Source organism: Ovis canadensis, chromosome 12 (assembly GCF_042477335.2).
Source record: "Ovis canadensis isolate MfBH-ARS-UI-01 breed Bighorn chromosome 12, ARS-UI_OviCan_v2, whole genome shotgun sequence".
Classification (NCBI taxonomy): domain Eukaryota; kingdom Metazoa; phylum Chordata; class Mammalia; order Artiodactyla; family Bovidae; genus Ovis; species Ovis canadensis.
This window is the reverse complement of record NC_091256.1, coordinates 52,288,042-52,295,915: the sequence shown is the minus strand read 5'-3', so window position 1 is coordinate 52,295,915 and position 7,874 is coordinate 52,288,042. Positions and strand designations below refer to the sequence as shown.

Sequence of the window (7,874 nt, the reverse complement as noted above, 5' to 3'; positions counted from 1 at the left end):
CTGGGGGGAAAAAATTAACTCTATCAGTAAAGTATTCCATCTCATGCTAAAAAAATGGACAAAACTACCAGTTGACCAAAGGTGGGAAAATAGGAAGGACTTGCTATGATTCGTGGAATTTATTCTTTGTATAAAATAAGACCAAGATAGAAGTGGCATCAGCATCATGATGGAGTGAGATGCACTCTTTGTCTCTCGCCTTCAATGTACAACAAGTAAAACATTCACAGCTCAGCAGAGATGTCTCTGCCCAACTCACCTGAGATTTCCACACATTTGTACATCTAACAGGGATGGACTAGAGCACACAGAGGAGGTGGAACTAGGGGAACAGTAGAGGTGGCACCTGCCATCCCAGACTCCCAGTTGGGACGGCTGAATCTGCAGCCCCAGAGAATCCAGGAGCAGCAGGGGCAGGGGGCGGGGGGTGGTATACACAACTCCCGCCTCCTGGCCCTATATGGCAACTCCCACCTCCTGGCCCTATATGGCAACTCCTGTGGCATACCTCCAGCTGTAGAGGCATCCACGACTCTGGTCCCCTGCCCCCACCCCTAGAGGTGAAGCTTAAACCTGACTGTATGACAGGGTGTGTGTGTGTGTGTGTGTGTGTGTGTGTGTGTGTTAGCCACTCAGTGATGTCTGACTCTTTGTGACCTCGGGCTCCTTTGTCCATGGAATTCTCCAGGCAAGAATACTGCAGTGGGTAGCCATTTCCGTCTCCAGATGATCTTCCTGACCCAGGGATCAAACCCAGGTCTCCTCCATTACAGGCAGATCTTGTATTCCAGGCAGATTTTGAGCCACCAGGGAAGCCCTAGACATATGCATGACGAGGTATACGCACCCACAATCTGGGTTCCCCCCCATCCTTCCCCTTTCAAATGCAGTGGAGCCTGACTCAATGCCCACCATCCCGTGTCCCAGTGATGCCAGTGACACCAGCAGCAGCAAGGCACCAGTAGCCTCTAGAGGCACAAGCAGTGATAATGATGGCGCTGGATACAGAGGCAGTGGAGGATGGAAAGTGCTGACTCTCAAATATAATCTGAGAGAGTGAAGTGAGTGAAAGTCGCTCAGTGGTGTCTGACTCTTTGCGACCCCATGGACTATACAGGCCATGGAATTCTCCAGGCCAGAATACTGGAGTGGGTAGCCTTTCCCTTCGCCAGGGCATCTTCACAACCCAGGAATCGAACCCAGGTCTCCCTCATTGAGGGCAGATTCTTTCCCAGCTGAGCAACCAAGGAAGCCCGAGGGAGAGCAGCTAACAAAACTAAAAAAAAATAAAAGTGCTATAGCGCCACCTGCTGCTGCTACTAAGTCGCTTCAGTCGTGTCCGACTCTGTGTGACCCCATAGACGGCAGCCCACCAGGCTCCCCCATCCCTGGGATTCTCCAAGCAAGAACACTGGAGTGGGGTGCCATTTCCTTCTCCAATCCATGAAAGTGAAAAGTGAAAGGGAAATCGCTCAGTCGTGTCCGACTCTTAGCGACCCCATGGACTGCAGCCTACCAGGCTCCTCCGTCCATGGGATTTTCCAGGCGAGAGTACTGGATTGGATTGCCATTGCCTTCTCCGATAGCGCCACCTACTGTAAAACAAAAGAAAGAAAGTGAAGTCGCTCAGTCGTGTCCGACTCTGCGACCCCTTGGACTGTAGCCTACCAGGCTCCTCCATCCATGGGATTCTCCAGGGAAGAATACTGGAGTGGGTCGGCATTTTCTTCTCCAGTAAAACAAAAGAAAGCCCTCTAATTTCTAATCTGTTCAATTGTTAGAATGATATTTTTTTTTAAAGCTTTATGGGAGTTCCTTGGCAGTCCAGTGGTTAAGACTCTGCACTTCCACTGCAGGTGAGAAGTTCAATCCCTGATTGGGGAACTAAAATCCCACCAGTAGTGTGGTGCGGCCAAAAAAGTAAAAAGAAAAGAGAGATTGAAATGCTGTAAAAGAACCAAACAGAAATACTGGAGTTGAAGAGCTCAATAAACGAGATAAAGAATGCATTAGAAAGCATCAGAGATGAAGAAAGCGTTGGAAAGCAATTTAAATAGAGCAGACCATATGGAAGAGAGAATTAATGAGCTCAAACATGAAAATCTAGAAGCGACACAAGTAGAAGAAAAAGTAAGCCCACCACAGAGGGGGTGTTGAATAACATCCTCTGAACTGAAGAGGAACTTTGAGACTGAAAAACAGAGCAGGCAACTCCATAAAGTGCAATTATGACGTTTATTGTAGGTAACTGACACCCAGGCAGGAGATTACCTGGAGGCATTTGTAGCTACACTTTGCACCAACAAAAGGGGTACAGGGGGATTAGAAGAGGCCAAAGCTAAAAATAGAACCACTTCTAAAATAAATAAAAATAAACATCTAAAAATAGAAACATGTCTGCATAGGGAGGACCCAGGAACGATTCCTCCCTCCCCACCCCCACCCACCCACCCCCCCTCCTCCGCGGGGGATCATGTGACCATTATTCCTAAGGGCCATTAACCATCTGCATCAGTAAAAGGCATTCTTCCAGTTTCCTATCAGATAAAGACAAGGATTAAAGTTGGTGAGGAGCTTATCTGACCTAGATGCATTCCTGGTGAGTAAGTGAAAGATCAGTCTTGCAGAAATGGGTCTGTGGTTCTATTAATAAGGTGGAGCTGACAAAATGGAGTGAGTGTAGTTCAGCCACACAGATAGCCACCAGCCATCTCGAGTGAAGGGGCCAAGGAGGCTGGCCACCAGTAGCATGCTGGCTTTCAGGCTGACAGTAAGAAGGCAAGGCTGCCCCTAGACCAGGGCCAGGGGAGGGAAGGGTTGACTTTTGCCCTCCAGAAAGCCTGAAGTTGCTCAGAAACTGCCAAGTATAGCCAAAGTGGTTGGCACTGTGGTACCTGGGTTCCTCCCCACCTTGGAAGCAGCTGCCAGGCCTAGAGTAGGAACATTAGGGTCACCACAGCAACCAAGCCAGAGCTGTGAGGGATTCCTTCAGGGTCTTCCAGGAGCTTAAGCAGCTCAGGAATGATGCCTGAGAAAGGCAAGTTGGGCTCAGGAGCTGTCAGGAGCCAAGGGCACATTGGCGGGGGGGGGGGGGGTGCAGCGGGGGCAGGGGGACAGTCCCTGCTGCCATAACCACTTGTTGCTCACAGACTAAGTCTGATTTTCCCCCACCCCAGACATGGTGGGCTCACACCCTCCCAACTCCACCTGACAGAGGGCCTCCATCCTCTGGGCATCAACCTGCCCAGAACCAGAGCGCAGCATCGCCCAGGAGGTCCCAGCAGCAGAGGACCTGCTCTGCTTGGAGGAAGCAGATCACCAAGGCTCAGAGAACAGGCCTGCAGGACAGAGTCCCCAGTGGCCTGGTCCATGGCTGCCTTTGGCCCAGGCTATTCTTCAAGTCCTCAGTTTCAAGATGACAGCCCCCACCAAGGTCATTGGAGAAACTACACAGCTGGCCAGAATCCACATCTGACTGGCTCCAGGGATGAACAGGAGGCATCTGAGGATGGAAAACATCACTGAGATGCCCAGGGATGGGCTGCTGGATACTTCAATGAGGCCAGGGAGCCAGGAGTAGAAGAAGGAGAAGCTAATGATTTTATAGTATTTTCCAGGGAGGGCAAGGATGTATGGAAAAGTCAGGAGCCCACATGAGAGTCAGCAAAGGTCACAGATCCAGGACTATATCCAACGTGATGGCCCTGACCAAGTGACATTTCCTCATCTGCAAATCCCTAATGATGGTAGCATTTATCCCATTAAGTTGTGAGAAGAAAGGAAAGGATATGCGCCATGGGAGCGGCTCAATAAATGGGAGTCTGTAGATTACGACTGAGAGAGGGCAGTGTCATGGTTAGGGGATGGACTCTGGGAGTCTCCTGGATTCACATCCAGCTCTGCTACTTACCACCTGTGGGCTTTCACCACTGTGAGCCGGTTTCCTCATTTGTAAAGTGAGGATGTACTAATGGTACCAAACTCATAGGGTTAGTTTAAGGATTAAAAGAGTTAAAAGAACTCAGGATGATTAACACTCATGTGGTCATCCGAGTGTCGACTCATCCTCTCTTGATCTGAGGGTGGGAAGTTACCAGCAGCAAATTTCTTTTTTTTTCCCCTAATATTTACTTATTTTACTGAATCGGGTCTTAGGTCGTTGCCCTCAAGATCGTTGCAGCACGCGGGCTTCTCTCTAGCTGTGGCACGTGGGTCAGCGGTTGCAGAGCCCCGAGACACATGAGATCTTCGCTCCACTGACCAGGGATCAAACCCGTGTCTCCCACGTCTCCTGCTGATTCCAGATTTTTAACCACTGGGGAAGTCTCCCAGCAGCAAATTTCTAATACTAGACCCTCCCTCTCTTAAGCCATCTTCTGAGAAATGAAGAGGAATTCTCTTATCTCTGAGTAAACCAAATATAAAGAGGAAACGAAACTACTACAGGGTTACAGCATGTACTCCCAAGCCAAGGCAAAGCGGTTTAAATTCCTTGAGGTTTTTGTTCTGCCCGCTCTGTCGGTGTGGGTGATGGAAAGTGAACTGGGTTAGTAGGTGGGAGCTGGGGTGGGCAGGGAGTGGGGAAGCAGTGAAGTGGGAGGAAGCCACCTTTCCCTGGATGCCCAGGGTCAAAGTCAGACTAAGAGAAGCACAGGTGGAGCTGCAGAAGAAGCGGCCCCCTCTCCCCTCCCCACAGCAACAGCACAAGGTTCAGGCCAGAGACTTGAACGCTGCAGATTTCCCACCCTTAACCAGGTTTTTATAAAAATAACTTGGACTTCCCTGGTGGTCCAGTGGTAAAGAATCCACCTGCCAATGCAGGGGACAGTTCCATCCCTGGTCTGAGATTTCACTTGCCGAGGGGGCAGCTAAGCCCTTGGGTTACCACTACTGAGCCTGCGCTCTTGTGCTGTGCTGTACTTAGTCGCCTCTGACTCTTTGCAAGCCCATGGACTGTAGTTGGCCAGACTCTTCTGTCCATGGAGATTCTCCAGGCAAGAATACTGGAGTGGGTTGTCATGCCCTCCTTCAGGGGATCTTCCCACCCCAAGGATCGAACTCAGGTCTACCGCATTGCAGGCGGATTCTTTACCATGAGCCACCAGGAAGGACCAAACTCTAGAGCCCCAGAGTTGCAACTACTGAGCCCCCACGTGCTGCAAGTACTGAAGCCCCTGAGCCTAAAGCTTGCGTTCCGTAACAAGAGAAGACACCACAGCGAGAAGCCCAAGCACTACAACGAAGGGCAGCCTCCCACTTGCTGCAACTAGGGAAAGCCCGTGAGCAGCAATGAAGATCCAGCGCAGCCAAAAATAAAATAAAATTAATTAAAACAACTCTTACTTATGGCCGGAGAAGGCAATGGCACCCCACTCCAGTACTCTTGCCTGGAAAATCCCATGGACTGAGGAGCCTCCTAGGCTGCAGTCCATGGGGGCGCGAACAGTCGGACACGACTGAGCGACTTCACGTTCACTTTTCACTTTTATGCATTGGAGAAGGAAATGGCAACCCATTCCAGTGCTCTTGCCTGGAGAATCCCAGGGACCGGGGAGCTTGGTGGGCTGCCGTCTATGGGGTCACACAGAGTCGGACACGACTGAAGCGACTTAGCAGCAGCAGCAGCAGCTTACTTATCGCTGGGAATCAATTGTTTATTAACATTTTAATGTTTATTCTCAAGCCATTCATATACACACACATCTTTTTTCTACCTAACTGGAATATACTTTTGTATCTTTCTTTTTAACTGAAAAAATGGTAAATATATTCATATATTATATATTCTTTGGAGAAAAACATTTTAGTGGCTTCAGAATGGTGCATTTTATTGACCTACCACAATGTAGTTAATTGCCTATTGCTAGCTGTTCATGTGATTTCAGATTTTACTTTCATTGTGTAAAGTACACTTTTTCCCCAGGTATGATTTTCTATATTTGATCATTTGGGTCCATTTTTAAAATACTTTTGCTTGGCAAAAATGATAAACAGAAAATATTCTATGGACAGAGGAGCCTGGCGGGGTACAGTCTACGGAGTCGTTAAGAGTGGAACACGACTGAACGCTCATGCCCCACCCCACCCCCGCTTCACACCTAAAAGTCTTTTTGTAGCTGAATCAGGCTCAGGTCTCTAACCTTCTAAGTCTCTCCTCGGCTCTGCCCTCTGGTGGTGGTCTTTGTCCCTCACAAGAGGAATGAACTATTTAAGGAATTTCCGGAAACAGGGGCGTGACGACTGAGTCATATTTGCATACCCACAATGCACTGCACCTAGGACAATTTTTCGATCTAAAAGTGGCTATATTCTTCTTTTTCTTTGAACTATTTTCCCCAAGAAGTGAGAATACTTTCATAGAATTGTCTGAGAAAAGAAAGATACGAATGGCTCTGTAAGTCAAATAATCACTCTTACTGTGTTAGGAGTAACAGTTACCTGAGCAATGCGTGCCCCGAACTCAAGGCATACTCTGGTTTCTCTTCAGATCGTATAAATCTTTCGCCTTTTACTAAAGATTTCCGTGGAGAGGAACAATTCTGAGTTTTTACTCAATTTTTTGAGGCCTTGCTTTTGCAAGGCTACCTGTGGTGTTAAAAAAACAGACCGAGCTTGTTATTGCTTAGTTTTGACTACAGACTATGGAGTAGATGAGTGAAGTTTAGTGTATGTTCAAAACGAATAAAAGAAACTTAGGTAAGCAGTGCTGTTAGGTTATTCAGTCGGTGATATTTCTCCAGCCATCCCAAGACCGATATAGTACTGCTGGTAAGTCGCTTTAGTTGTTATCCGACTCTGTGCAGCCCCATAAACGGCAACCCACCAAGCTCTGCCGTCCCTGAGATTACTACAGGCAGTACACTAGAGAAGTGGGTTGCCATTTCCTTCTCCAGTGCATGAAAGAGAAAAGTGAAAATGAAGTTCTCTCAGTCGTGTCCGACTCCTAGCGACCCCATGGACTGCAGCCTACCAGACACTCCTTCGTCCATGGGAGTTTCCCGGCAAGAGTACTGGACAGACAGATATGGGTGCGTTTAAAATTAAATTTTAAAAACTGTAAACTCATTGCTTTTCCTGTAGTATATTTGTGGGTTTTTAATGATGAGATAGTTTCGTTTTAAAACTGGGAGACGAAATTTTAAACCTATTTGTTTAAATTTAGGCGTCAAGAAAGAATTTTTTGATGGTGCTTATAATAGACTTAGCAAAACACGCCAGGAAGTAAGTTGTTTAACCTATCTCATTCGCCAGAACTGAGCTTCCTGTTCACAGCTTAGCTGCAAGGTAGGCTGGGAAATGTAGTCTTTCCCCTAGGCAGCCATGAGCTTTGCGAGATTTGCGCTGGCGGTAATAAACACGCCGGCAAATGCAGGAGACTTGAGACACGTGGTGGATACCTGGGTCACGAAAATCCCCTGAAGAAGGGCTTGGTAACCCTTTCCAGTAGCCTTGCGTGGAGAATCCCATGAACAGAGCAACCTGGTGGGCTACAAGTCCATAGCATCCCAAAGAGTCCGACATGACCCAATCGGCCTAGGAAGCGTACAGGAGAAAGAGAGGGAATGTTCAGTCGCTAAATGGTGTCTGACTCTGTGACACCCTTCCCGCGCCCCCACTTCCCCCGCCATGACTGCAGGATGCCAGGTTTCCCTGTCTTTCACTGCTGCTGCTGCTAAGTCGCTTCAGTCGTGTCCGACTCTGTGTGACCCCATAGACGGCAGTCCACCAGGCTCCCCCGTCCCGGGGATTCTCCAGGCAAGAACACTGGAGTGAGTTGCCATTTCCTTCTCCAATGCATGAAAGTGAAAAGTGAAAGTGAAGTCGCTCAGTCGTGTTCGACTGTTCGCGCCCCCATGGACTGCAGCCTACGAGGC

At 48.5% G+C, this 7,874-nt stretch overlaps 1 non-coding gene across 1 annotated transcript; it reads left to right on the top strand.

Moving 5' to 3' along the window:
• Positions 1–6,467: 6,467 nt before the first annotated feature.
• Positions 6,468–6,583, top strand: LOC138416720 (U5 spliceosomal RNA). The gene has a single exon (XR_011247836.1). It is a non-coding gene; the product is annotated as a U5 spliceosomal RNA (small nuclear RNA).
• The last annotated feature ends 1,291 nt before the right edge of the window (positions 6,584–7,874 follow it).